The sequence below is a fragment of the Pezoporus occidentalis genome, unplaced genomic scaffold (assembly GCF_034315485.1).
Source record: "Pezoporus occidentalis ecotype Australia unplaced genomic scaffold, CSIRO_AGI_Poc_V1 ctg13, whole genome shotgun sequence".
Lineage (NCBI taxonomy): Eukaryota > Metazoa > Chordata > Aves > Psittaciformes > Psittacidae > Pezoporus > Pezoporus occidentalis.
In genome coordinates, this window is record NW_026913103.1 from 10,838,953 (window position 1) to 10,853,027 (window position 14,075).

A 14,075-nucleotide genomic window follows, 5' to 3' on the forward strand; every position below is an offset into this window, starting at 1 on the left:
TGGGGTGCAGGATAGTCCTGTTCTTGTGGAGAGAGGCACAAGCTGAGTCCTGGGATGGGGCTGTTCCTCTCCTACAGCACTGCAGAGTGCTGGGGACAAGAGGGAACAGCTGGAGGTGATGAGGGCTCGGTGCAGTGCCTTCGTGCTGCCCCATCCCACCTCTCCTCCTGCCCTGTTTGCAGCTGAGCTGCTTTTCATGGCATAAAGGCTCCTTTAACTACAGGATCCTGGGCCATTGCAAAGCTTACAATGGGCAGAACTGCTTTGGGCCATAGAGTGAAAGCAGATTAAGACACGGTCCTTCCCTGCCATGCAGGAAACAGGGTCAGTGTGCACAGGAGTGCACAGTGTGGCTGATGGTGATATGCGGCAAAGTACATTGCTGACATTGCAATGCGCTTCTCTGCCTGAGATGACACATGAATGTCTCCCTGTCAGAGGTGAGAGAAGTACTCTTGAAAGACATAGGAGAGAACTTGAAAGATAATTTCTGCTTTAGCTGTTTCTGAGGAGGATGGCCCAGGAAAGGCAAAACACAAAGGCATACTCGCATTTACACACAAGTATGTATGTTGTCTGTGAGGATGGTGATTATGCATAGGGACAGGTAATAGAAAGTTTGCCCAGGAAACATGCAGTTCTAAAGCAAGGCTGGCCTGCACAAAGAAAGCACACTCTAACTGAATGGACTATTTTCAAATTAGCAAACCTTAATGGTTAACTTTGGGATTTAGAAAAATCTTATTTCTAAATATAAAGCCATGCTTACAGTGGCATCTAGTGGCTCTTGTGTTTATGGACCTCTCCTCCCCAGCACGGCTGTGAGAATAGGACCAGGAGAGATTTACAACAGCATTTGTTCATCATTTTGTCCAAGATTGATGTTCCAGCAGCACTTTTCTTGTGCAGACTTCCCCCCCACCTTAGAGTATTGTCTAATGGATCAGTGCAAAGATTAACACTGAAGTCAGGGGAGTCCCAGCCTTGAGGGTTAGTGTTGGGTTAAAAAAATAGGTGAAGTTCTGGACTCAGATCTTTATTTCATTTCATAATTATAGAAAAGGAATTTGAAAAGGCAAAAAATTAGGGTGTTTCAGATTCACAAAAGCTGGCAGCAGCTCAGATCCAAGTTTCCATTTCCCATGAACTGTTAATGTTTCAGCAAATATGAAATGCACACATGCAGGTCTATCAAAGGGCAAGGGAGACCGGTTCTGGCTGTGCTTCCCTTCATGCTGGGTGGTGCCAGAGTCAGGGCTGAGAGATGGGCCTTCTTCTGCCAGTAAATACCCTAAGGGAGGATATTGACAGCCAGGTTGCTGATAAAATGACTCAGTAAGCACTCTTCCTCTCAAGAGACTGATCTGGCAGAAGAGCTCTTTCCCACAAGGCAGCAAGAAGAGAGGGAGGTCAGTGCTGATGGCAGCTGCAAGGATGTACCAGGGAAAGTGTGACCTCCTGCTCCTTTACTTCACCTGCAGCCACCTGACATTCCTATTGCTCCTCTTAGCTGTCTGCCAGCCTTTCCTCAGTGCAGGCTTCCCCTTCATCTTCTTGGGGATTCACCAGCAACCCCAGCTTCCTCTGCTCCCACCATCCCAGCTCTCCTCAGACTTCCAGCCTGTCAATGCCCACACACTGCTTTCTCCTTTTGATATGCTTAAGCCCAGTTCCTCACTGCTCATAGCTTCCAGCATCTCTTTGGTCCCCTCCTGATCTGCTCTCCAGTGGCATCTCTCACCTTCCCATGCTGTGGACATCACTGGTATAAATATTAGTGTCACACTGAGTTTTTCTAATGAAGACTCCTCTGTTTCATCTATCTATTTTCCAGCTGGTCCCTCCACTTTCATTGAATCCTACATCAGGAATTTCATCTCCTTTTAGAATCAGAATCATAGAATGGCTTGGGTTGGAAAGGACCTTAAGATCATCAAGATCCAACCACACTGCCATAGGCATGGACACCTCACACTAGACTAAGTTGCTCAAGGCCTGGCCTTAAGCAACCTGGTCTAGTGGCTTTTTCACCTGCTTTGGCTCATGCCTATTTCCTTCACCACATTCCCTGCTGCCCCTTTCTGCAGAGCACAGCAGGTTTTGCTAAGAAAAACAGTGAGCTATGCTGTGACCTGTCTTCTGGTTTGACCCACTCTTTCCTTTAGTCACAAGCACAGCTTTGACCAACATTATTCTGGGGTTTTTGTCCTCTCCTTCTGTGAAGTTCAGACACAACAGCCATGCCTCTGCTAACAAAACTCAACAGGCCAAGGGAAAGGGCCTGAACAGTGGCATATTGTTGTCCATACAGTTAGTTAGCAAGGTCCTGGCACACTAGCGTTCTGTTGACCATGCTTAGGCATAGTTCAGGACCACTCCTATATAGGCTACAGCAGCTGGACGGGGTTACCTGTGTGGTGTGAGCACGTGTGTGTCAGACCTAAAAAGAAGTCTCAGAACCATTTTATTTACTAAGGTAGCTGCAATCAGCATGATCAAAACTACTACGACAAATAAGCCAGAAGACGATAGCATCCTCACTGAAGAGCACTCTGATCCTTCCTTCTCAGCAAGCAAGGGCTGTACTTGAACAGCTGTGCACCTCCCATGAAATCTGCCCTTCCTCACCATGCCTATTGGGAAGATGTAACAGATTTGGGGAAGCATTGACATGAACTCATGGCAGAAAGACACACCAAGGAGCTTCAGACTCTTCAGGCTTTCTTCAGAGATCCCTAAGCCCCAGGTAACTGCGAGGTGAGAGGAGTGATTAGGAGAGGAAGATCACCTCATACCTGCTCTGCATCCAACATGGTTCCCTAAGTGCTCCTCATCAGCTGCTGTCAGGGATGGGCTGGATGTGCCCTTGGCTGCTGGTCCTCTTTGCTTGCCCTATATGCAAGAACAAAAGCACTTTCAAGGGCCAGACCTATACAGGTGGTGTTTTCTGCAGTGGGAGGACAGCTAGATTTACATACTGAATCGTTGTGTTAAAACAAGTCAGGTCAGGCAACAACACAGGGGAAGACCTAGAGAACTCATGCACTACAAAAACCCAAGGGAGTTTTTTCTTATGTGCATACCTTATATTATAATGTATGAAATATTGTAGCTAATGAGTCCTACTTACGTGAGATGTTAATACATCCACATCCTCTACTACTTTATCTTTTGACATTTTAGAGCCTCTTCTTTTCTTTTTTTTATGGAAGCTATAATTTTCTTGAGTACACTATCATGAATTCATTTAAAGACCTAAAAGCTCAACTATAGTCTAATTGTGACATAGATATCAGTAATACGAAATCTGCTTTTGCAATGCAAATGCCTGTCTATTAGCAGAATCTTGTACATTTGATTCTGAGTTTGGAGCAGCAGCTGTTTATTCAGTTCGCAGGTTTCTTGTGGTTTGTGGTTTCTTGTGGTTTAAACATTTGCAGGGTGTAGACACTAACGAGAGCACTGAATTGTTTACGGTGATCTTTGAAGCAGCATTGCAGATTTGTTACGACTTTTTGCCGGGCCAGCAGAAACATATTAGCCTCTCCTTATGCAAAGTCCCACGTGCAGAGTAACTTCTCTAATACAGCACTTCAGGACCATGCCACCATGCAGGTCAATGAGAGTTTATACTGCTGCTGTATGGCAGTTGATCACACCCCTTCTTCAGCTCTTTCATTTGGAGGTTTGTCTTTTCCCCAAAATAGGCCATTCAGGCATAAAGGGGAAAAAAACCCAACCCAAAACCTCAAACCAGCTAAACCAAAACCTAATTTTAAAGTGCTAGCAGCAAAAGCCCATGTAAGATCATTGGGCAAGGAAGCAAATTAGTCTCATCTCAACAACTCATGAACCAGCTCTGTAAAGCTGGCTCTGCACCAGGAATACAGGAACACCCCCTCCTAGTTGGGAACCCATCTCTTACAACAACAATCTCTTACTGGAAACTGTGAGGCAGAGCTCCCCTCACCTTTCCTGTGTACTTTTGTTGGTAATTCCAAGCCAGTTCCACCACTGCCTGTTTTCCACTTCAGTAGTCAGCAAAATGACTTTCCAGGAGCCTGTTCAGTTCATGCAAAGCTCCCTTGCATGAGCTCTTGGGAGAATGGGCTGTTTGTCCCAGACTCAGAGAGTAAGTCATTAGACTTGTCCTAACAACTCCTAACTTGATAAATATTGATTGCAGAGTGGTCCACTAGATCGTTGTTGCCTCCATTGGGAAGGAGAGGAAGATTTAGTTGAAATATGTTGGGCAAACCTCTGGCGAGATATAATTGTTGAAACAATATTGTACTATGGAGGAACAGGAAAACAATCTCACATTCCCTTTCTGCCTAATTCTCGATTACATGCAGTCTTCCTTAGGTATATGGCAAAAGGGAGCCCTCTAGGGTAAGAGTTGTATAGGAAGGACTCAGTTTTCAAGATGTTTCACAGCTGGTTTTGGTTTGTACGTCAGCAGTTATGAAGGTTCATGAAATACGATGATTTATGTTGTAACCTCCAGCTCAAGGGAAACCCAAGCTGTTCACTCAAGGCTAGGACACTGCCAGCAGAAAGATCACCATGTCTATGCCATGCTACTCTAAGCATTCGTCAAAAAACAGGCTGGAAGGGTTGGGAGTCCTTTATAATGGCTCAGAATGGCCCTTCTCATGCTCCCTAAAAGAGAGTGATGGAGGATGAGAACAGCTGAAAGGAGCAGGATGAATGTGATATTTAAAAATACAAGATCTTTGTACTTAGCAAGTTAAGTAGCTTATGGCTTATGTAGGTTCTCTTCCTTGCTATTGACTGAATGCAAGACTCAGACCTGCTCTGGTCCTGTCACCACAGCCCCAAGGACAGGAGAGTGCGACAAGACCCTCATCACCTCGTGGGATGGATGTCCTTCGAACCTGGCACAGCAGCAGCCTTCCCGTTGCATCCAGCTCAGAGGCACCACAACTGCTGGGCACCATAGCCTCGTGCTGTTTCCTCAGGCAGGATTTACTGTCATGTCTATAGTGTAATAATACTCCCTCCATTATCCCTGCCATTTCACTAAAGCACATGGCCATACCTCAGGTAAATTACAGGCCCTCAACAGAAATTACTGGGTGTAACTCCCTGGCCTGAGTTAAAAGGATGATAGACTAGACCGGGGGATTGCAGAACTTCTTCCTGAGCCTGGGAAACCGTGAATTGCCTTGTGAAGCCTGTGGCTTTGCACAGTACTGCAGAGTCTTATTGTTTTCAGTCCATTTTGTTTACCACCCCAATGGCAGTGATCTTACTGGCTTGGGCAGCTGCATTGCTAAAGGATCATATGACTGTATATTCTCTGGCCTTTCCTTCTAACACAGAAATACCATAGACGGTAACAAATTCTTACTGAGGGATTGCTGTCAGGGAGGCAGTGTTTTTTTTTCAACCCTCACACCAAAAAAATGAAATAAGTAGTTTTGCCTTGGGTGCCAGCCTATGGTGGTTCGGTGGTTCCTCTGCCACACACAGCAGCTCAGCACTGTTCTTCAACTGGGAATGAGGTTTCTGTGCAGCGCCTTACTTCAGGCAATGAAATATGAGGTGAGAGTGTTTGGGTGAGGCAGCTGTTTGGGTGAGAAAGGCACCGCAACTCATGTACTACTGTGCTTCTTAATATTGGACTAGAGCAAGGGTAGTAATAGCAAAATCCATTTCTGTTTCTTTCCTGATCAGATGCCATGGCAGTGTCAGAGAAAGTTATGTGAAAACTTCCTCTCAGACCTCAGTGTGACCTGAAGTGTGCTTTGGATTTCAGGTTTTTAATTCCTCTAAAACTTTCAGCCAGTTTTGAACTGGCTTAACTGGGGTCATCCCTATGTTGATTTGCCCCTCTGCTATCTGCTGGGGTGCCATGAGTGCAGCGAGCATTCTCTGCAAGGATGCTTCCTTCTCCCTACCTCTCCTATCATTTCTCACTCTTCCATCTGACTGAATTTCTGAAGTGCATCCTGGTAACAACAGAAGCAGAGGAGCTTCAGGCACTGGAGCATGGCTCACAGGAGCAGGGAGGACTCATGGAGAGATCCAGCTGGAAGAGAAGACAAAGGGAGCAGTCACCAGCAGGGCAAAACAATTTCAAGAGTTATCATATGGCACAGTGCCCTTACCTTCCCCTGATGGGAACAGCTTGTCTTCATCAGAGAAGTATGAAGGCTTCATCTTGGGTCACCAAATGACATCAGTCTGCCAAAATACCTTCCCTGTCGTAGCACAAATCTGGTTATTGGGTCAAGTATATTCAATACCCAGAAACTAAAGAGTTTGTCTGTGACAGATGCTGATTGCAAAAGGCTTCACCTGGTAAAGAACTGCTCAATTAGTCTATGCGTCGCTCTGAAGGAACAGAGAATGGCAAAAGACCAGATTCTGGGTAATTGGCTGCCACCTCTGGAGTGACAGAAATCAGTGTAAAATGAAACACACAGGTGAGCTGCACAGTGTTTCCAGCCAATATCCTGGTCTCTGGACCAGAAATGGGAGGTCAGAGCATGACTCTTTTTTTTCAAAAAGTCTTTTCCATCCCAGCAAGCTCAGTGTTCCCAACACTGAATACTTTTTATCCAAATACTCTGTCCTTGGAAAAAAAATCCTTTATAAAGCATTTGGTCAAAACCCAACCCACAACAACCAAATAAGCTAGCAAGCAAAAACTCCAGGAGCTCCCTCAGGATAACAATTATGTTGCCTCTTGAACTTGGGAGAGGCATTTCCCATGGTAAATGTGTCTAGGTAGCATGAGGCCATTTGTAAATTAGTGTCATCCACTGTATTACAAAGAGTCAGACTCTGGTACAGATGTAGTAGCTCCAGAGCATTTATGAGATAAAGGATAACTTAACAACTCCCAATTAGCTTCTAGAAAAGAATACATGGCACTTAAGGTGCTCCAAAAAAACAGCATGCAACTCTTCTGAAAAAGCAATGCTGCTACTCCTTGTGATGCTTTAGCCTCCTGTGGTGCCAGATGTAGCTAGTGTTTTACTATTTCTTTCTTCAAATAGCAGTGCTCAGGGGGGATAAACTTTACTTAACCTAATTAATTTTAATCACAGCTTTCAAATCTCATACTGTGCAAAGAATTACAAATTGGAATACATTAATAGAAGCCATGGTTTATGCTGCAAGCTAATAGGGAAGTGTGCATTTACATTTTCTGCATGAGTTTGCAATTACCATTAAAGTAAAATTCAGTTATGTCCTTTTAAATTACTAAAATGTGAAGAGCAGATTGAGCTGGTCCCATTTGTTGTAGAAAATGACTTGAAAATGGCCTACATTTCAAAGAATTAAACGATTCTTACTGAATAAGAGGTTTTAGAAAATTATTTCCAGTTGTCTAGAGTTAAGGTGCTTCCAGGCATTTTGTTTAAACAATCTTTCTGGTAAAATAATGGATCACTTAATGTTTCCTACCTGCTTCAGTACAGGTTCATGTAAGGAACAAAGAGAGTTCTCCCACGAAGCCTCACCAATGTATTCCTTTAGGAGTAAGCCAGAGAAACAACATCTCAAATGACCACATCCAAAACATAACTCCGAGGTACCACAGCACTGAGCATCTATCAGTCCAGACAATTTCTTTCCCAATGGGGAGATTCCTCCTTATGTTATGAATAATGGGAGGCGGAGGTCAAAAATACCCTCAAAATATTAAAATGCAGCAGCTCTGGGGTTTCATTACAAACACAAAACTCTTCCATGTGTCTCTGAAATTCTAACTCTAGTGGGACCAGGCTAAAAACTTTATGTATGCCAAATGATTTAAGAGCCTTTGTCCCATCTTAAAAAAGTATGGTCTTTGAAGACTGATCCCTTCAGCCACTGGTGGTGACTGGGGGGCATTCCCCAGTGCCCAGCTGTGCGACTGCTGGACCAGTCTTAGTAACACCTACTTTTGTATCTGGAAGACCAGGTGTTAAATTTCAGTGGTCTGTGTTGCCTCAACTGCAGAGGCATCAGTTCCGGGGAAGACAGTGACAACAGAAGGAGCACAAACAAGGTGGTCTTGGCCTTGCATCTATTGAGGCCAAAACAACCTGGTTAATTTTACAGCACTGTGATACCAGATCAAAATGATCTGGCCAACTAGTGCTCATCTTCAGAAGCAACTTGATCTTGTAAGAAACTAAGACTCATTGACTTAGTGGAAACCTAGATACCAAGGTGCCAAACATCCTTTTGAGCATGCAGCTCAGATAAGTAAGTCATCTGGCTCTTTTGAGAAAGCGTTGTCTTCCTAGAAATGGCCTTGTTTGCAAGAAAAGTTGAATCTTTCCGAAAGGAGTGTTGTCCTCGGGAGTGTATTCTGTGCTGCACTCTGACAGTGCCCAAAATTGGTTTTCATGTAGTGTTGAAGACAATGTCTGCAAGAGTACAGCAGTGTTTGTATTTACGTCCCTGTATAAGCCTCCTGTAACTTATCCTTTTTATTTTTTTAATTCAAGATCATGTAAAGTGAGCAGTGCAAGAGGAAAACCACAGTCTTGTCATAATTTGTACAGACACAGAAACAGTTTATACCTTTGTATAGCAAAAAGGTCAAAACACATGGCTTTGGGGAAAACAAGCAGATGTATCTATTATAGATGACAACCTTTAGCTAAGCTGTAAACTTCATGCTTATTAAATAATTGATAGTACATCAGAGCTTCAGGAAAGCCATGCTTAATGTGCTAAGCTTAAATAAAATGGCTTGTGATAATGATATTTTGTAAAACATAATATAAAGTACAAATTGACATACAGACCAACAGGATGAAACATTCCAATTTTATTAAACAGATTATTATACCTAAAACAGCACTGAACCTCTGGAAAAGGAAAATTAACGTGTTTTCACTGTGAAATATCACTTCAAACTTGTATTTGCAACAGAAAGCTTGTTGAGGGTTTCTTATCTTTAAAAATGCAGCTCAGATGCTCTGTAGAGTGCTTATAACCACAGAATGATATAAGTAACTTTAAAGGAAATGATGAGCTGATTCTTAACTGATGCAAATCACCAGAGGTCTGTGAGAGTAAGTGGAAACCTACTCAATGGACAATTTCAATTTTAAATAAGATACAGACTGCAGATCTACCAAAATAGTTCCCACATACTTTCTTTAAATTGCAACAAAAGGAGGAAAATCCACTTTTTCACCAAGCCAGTTTCCGTAGGTGACCTTGAGAATACATACTCATCTGGCAGAAGGAAATGCAAAACCATACCTTGTTTTCCTTTCTGTCATGCCCAGGTAAATCACTGGTAAGTTTAGAAGGTTGCACTGCTGTAGAAAAACAGAGGCAGGCTGCAGCTGAACACAGAGATGCCTCATCTCCAAGTGATTTGTCTGCATCTTTTATGCCAGCTAGCAGGATGAGTGGTGCGAATGCCACACTTCTGCCTTCAAAAGAGCCCTGTGTGCTGCTGAAGCAGAAGCTGGACTCCAACAAGCACTTTCTGAATCCTTTCAGGGTTAAAACTAAGAAGCCACCATGGGTATGAGGCTTATGCCAGGGTTTACCCATAGCAGTCACCACCTGGAGCAGAAGAGCTCTGCACTTGTCCTTCTTCCCTTCGTTGGCAGCTGCACATACTGCAAGCACCCTCTGGTTGCTGGAGTCATTTCAAAGGCTACTCTAGTAATTAATCTGAGTGACTCAGGGACTGTGTTGTTTTTTCTTTTATTTATTTTTTTAAATGTGGAAAATCTTAAATCAAAAGTACCACCCAAGGTGTTTATTAAAAATAAATAAAGGCTAATTTCTTAACTGCTACAATCCAACTTCCTTTTTGTTTCTAAGCCTGTCCAGCCACCATCAGAGTTAGCCTGGGACTTAAGCAGGCTCTTTGTAGTAGCTGCAAACCCCAACTTTTCCCCATGCACACATTTTCTTTGCTCTTCAATTATTAACAATATCTAAATCCAGACACAAAACCATTTTGTACCCATTAGAGAGGCTTTGTGCATTGAACAGGCTCCGCTCAACGTTCCTTCCCAACAATTCAAATTCCAGACCAGAAGGAGTATACCATACCACTGCAATTCCCATTTCCAAGCTGTAAAGCCACTTTCAGCACCACAGATGATTACTTAGTGCATTTCAATCAGCTCAGGAATGTTCCCAGGCCACTGTGTTGAAATGAATTGTGCACATAACTGAAGACTCGCTCATTGACAATCACGTTTTTAAGTTACCAGGCCTGTCATGTTCTCTCTGTGGAGCAGAGATGCTTCTTCAAAAGCAGTGATATTCCTCCGGGGGCAAGGGGAAAAAAACCCAAGCCATATTTTTGCATAATCACAGCATTCAGTAGTACAAAATTCACTGCTCTGTGGGAAATGGCAAAAACAAAAAGCCTCAGTAAGTACTAAGTGCTCAGTGCTCTGACTTGTTAATGCCAGGGAGAAATTGCCTTGCACAGGTGAGACTGTGAGGCCTACTTTGCACCATTTTTCTGTTGCCATGCCTTTATTCAGGGTCTCATCACAGTTACAGAGCATAATGTCATGGTTTGAAGGCCTCCATGAGCAATACAGCTCTAAAAAGAAGCCTTCTCCTGCTGCTCAGTCCTCCTTCAGCAGAAGTCCTTCAGGAAACCCAGGTTATACATGACGTAATTTAGCCTCTGCTGGCAGTCTCAGTACTGTTTAATTAACTGCTTCAAATTTATTATGGTTTCTTGCAGATCCAGCATAAATGCTGTGTCTTGGCTACCACAAAGCTGACATTGAGAAATCCTCCAGAAAAACTGCATGTATTTATTACCACTTACATAGTGAAAATATATTGCTCCTGTCTGCTAGTATGCACAATAAAAAAGGAATAACACATTTTTCTTCTTCACTTTGCTTGAATTTAGAGGCCAATTTGTATCTACCATGTATATTGGCAAATAAGGTCAGTAAGCAGGAAGTTTATAACCCCTCTGTGCCCATGTCCAACATTACATCAGAGACTGCAAGTAGAGGATGACTGCGTAAGACCTCTGTATTTGCCTAAATTTCAGTGATGAAGAACATGGGAAAAAGAACGCTAAGCTGGGCATGAAGAAGCCATTGAACACAAACAGTGACTGATTGTGTCCATCTTAATTTAGGGTATTGGTGGTGCAGATCTCGGGCACACTCCACTGGATGGGCGTTTGCCTTGGCTGGCTTCCTGGCTGGGGCTGGCAGCACCCTAAGCAAAGCATGTATAGAGGTTTCTGCAGGTCTCAAAAGGCGATCCCCCCAGCAAGAGACAACGAGTCAGGTCTTCGCTAACAGCAACGGCATGCTGAGAGCAAACACAGAACACGGCGCCATCCTGGAGTGTGCAGGGCTTTGGCTATGCCCTCCTGAACTCAGCTGTGTTTTCTGGATCACTGAAAGAAACTCTGGCGCTGATTTTTATTTATTTAAGGTAAAGAGGGTTTGGCCTCGTTTCTCAAGCCAAGTAGGCCACAGCTCTCTCAAAATGATGGGCCTCTGGGGGGCCAGGAGTAACTGAGCTAGTCAAGAGATTAGGAGAATTTATTATTATGCAGCACTTTAAAGGTTTTCTCCAGATATAAGTGAAACATGCATTTAGTTAAGTTTTGCTTGCTCGCTCACTGGTGTCTCGAGAAAGTAATGCTTTTTTGTTTATGCCTATGCAGTCACTGATGGATTTGTGAAAGGCAGCTGATCTTGCATTTCCTGCGTTCTACATAGTAGAAAAGAAAGAATTCTAGCTTGGTGAGGAATTCTTTCTTCTGATGAGCACTGCATGTGGAGATACAGCTTCAGGCACATTCCTTCCTAACTGCACAGCATTTTAATGCAATTAAGCACAGTCACTTGTAAGGACAATCATGAAGCTATACCATAAACAGATCTCTGCTAAGCTCTCTTTTGTCTTTCAACAAAAAAAGATACCATACTTTTTAAATACTTCTACAGATTTTTTAACAAGTAACAATGTGTTTGGTTTAGAATGTTTTACCCTCTCCCTGAATTATAAAGTTCTTTAGAGCATTACCAGAAAGTTGTCTCTTAGATTGTCGCATTTCATTAAAAGTTATGATCCTGAACAAGATTAAGCAGAGTCAGCTAGTCTGTAGCAAGCCCCATGGTCTTTAATAAAAGCTTTTTATATGTAGGAGACACATTATCTCATGATGTAATTTCATCATCCTGCTATGCATATCCAAAAGATGTACCCATTCATACATTTCTATCCTACTTTCACAAGAGCTGACCTGGTTTGTAATTGTTTTGCTTCCATTTGTACCAGTTTAATGATCTTAGCTGCAAAACCCAGCTAAAAATAATAATAAAAAAACCCGAGTTAAAAATAAAATAAGAAGTATCCAATCCTTCTTAAAACTAAAAGCATGAACTGTTTGGCCAAGCTAGATCTAGGAAACCTCTCTTGAAATGTGCTGTTTAACTGATATTTAATCAGCAACAAACTCACTGGGGCCCGCTACATAAATTACTGGATGAACAGGCAGGAAACTTCAATATTACCCCCAGATAAGCTATGCACCTTCTGGAAGGTCAGCTATGATCCCTTGGGACTCTGTTTTCCTGTAATCATGCTTTTTGGAAAGTGATTTGAAGCCTTCAGGTGAGAAATACTTGGCAAGTGTTACACATCAGTAATAAAAGTAGGCCTAATGACCACAACTTTTTCCCCTGCATGCTTCCCATGGGGCCAGAACCACCCATGGAGACTGTTCCGCAGCATTTTGCCGGTGTTTTTACCCTATGAGCTGTTGCAAGATGGGCTCCAGTTGCTGGTTTATCATTATAAGCCTGTACTGTGACTTGTGGATTTAAATACTGGTGACAACCCAGTCATTGGTGGAGATTTTCTTATTACCTGTGCTCTCCACATTGCCAAATAAGCTTTTGACTCCTGGTTGCTGTGATTACATTTTTTACAAGATACTGCAGCCTGTGAGACTAGAACAGTGTGCTAATGACCCCATGTCCTTGTTCTCTGCTTCCCTTGCTTATGCCTCTTGTTTCTTCACACTCAAGTAAGGAAAGGTATTGAGGTTAATATTCCTGTCCTTGAAATGGAATCTATCCTTGCCCCACAGGGCAATTAATGAAAACAATTTGGATACAGAGCCTTTCATCTCTAGGTCACTGGTTTATTTAGTAGGAGTCAACAATGACTCACACCATTCATTTGCCTGCTGGGTGGCAAACACAGGAAGAAATGGCTGTGCTAGCCTAGATTATACGCTTTTACCTTGCAAAAACACTGCCACAAGTTAACACCCCTGCTGCTCTTTGAGGTGAGTTGTGGTGGCTACAAGACTTCTTGTACCACAGGTCCTCCTGCAGCCTACCTGCAGGCACACACCAAAGCTACACATGGCCTGTGCTGCTTTTCATACTACTAATTCTAGGCATATTTAGATACACCCAGCTATTATATGTCAAACACTAGCCTTCATTCAAATAACAGGGAAAGTTATGCTGTGCACTTTTACTGGGAGAACTGCAGGTCAATTACATATTTGTCTATGAAATGATTTTAAAGTCTAGAACACGTTCAATGCACAAACACAACAGATGGGTCAAATGGATGTAGGTATCATCTCTGGTTTTCCTCACTGGCAGATGCTGACAAATAAAGTTCTTGAGGTATTAACATATGCTGAAGGCATCTGAGAGTAATTTCTCCCAGATTCACCTGTGTATCCTATGGGGAGGCTAACTTGCAAGGCAGACACATGTATGTTCTGTGCCATCTATTTCAGGAGCCTAAATATTGAATTACTGTGGAAGAACACGTCTCTCCCTTGCCTGTAACACAAGTAGGAGAAAGCGTCTTTGTGAATGCTTCTACTACCCCTCCAGTTACCTGCTCTGAGCTCTGAGAAAATGGTTGTTAGGGGAAGAATAACCATATACTGCATAGACAGCACCATATCCTACAACCCTGATCCTTGTTATAGGGCAGGCTGCATATCTTCAAGCCCACAGGAACTTCTTCCATTTGTAAGTAGGCTATGGGTAGGCTTTCCAACTCTGACAAGCACACTCAGCTCTTAAAAATAAAGAGAAACCTGCAGCTTTCCTTCC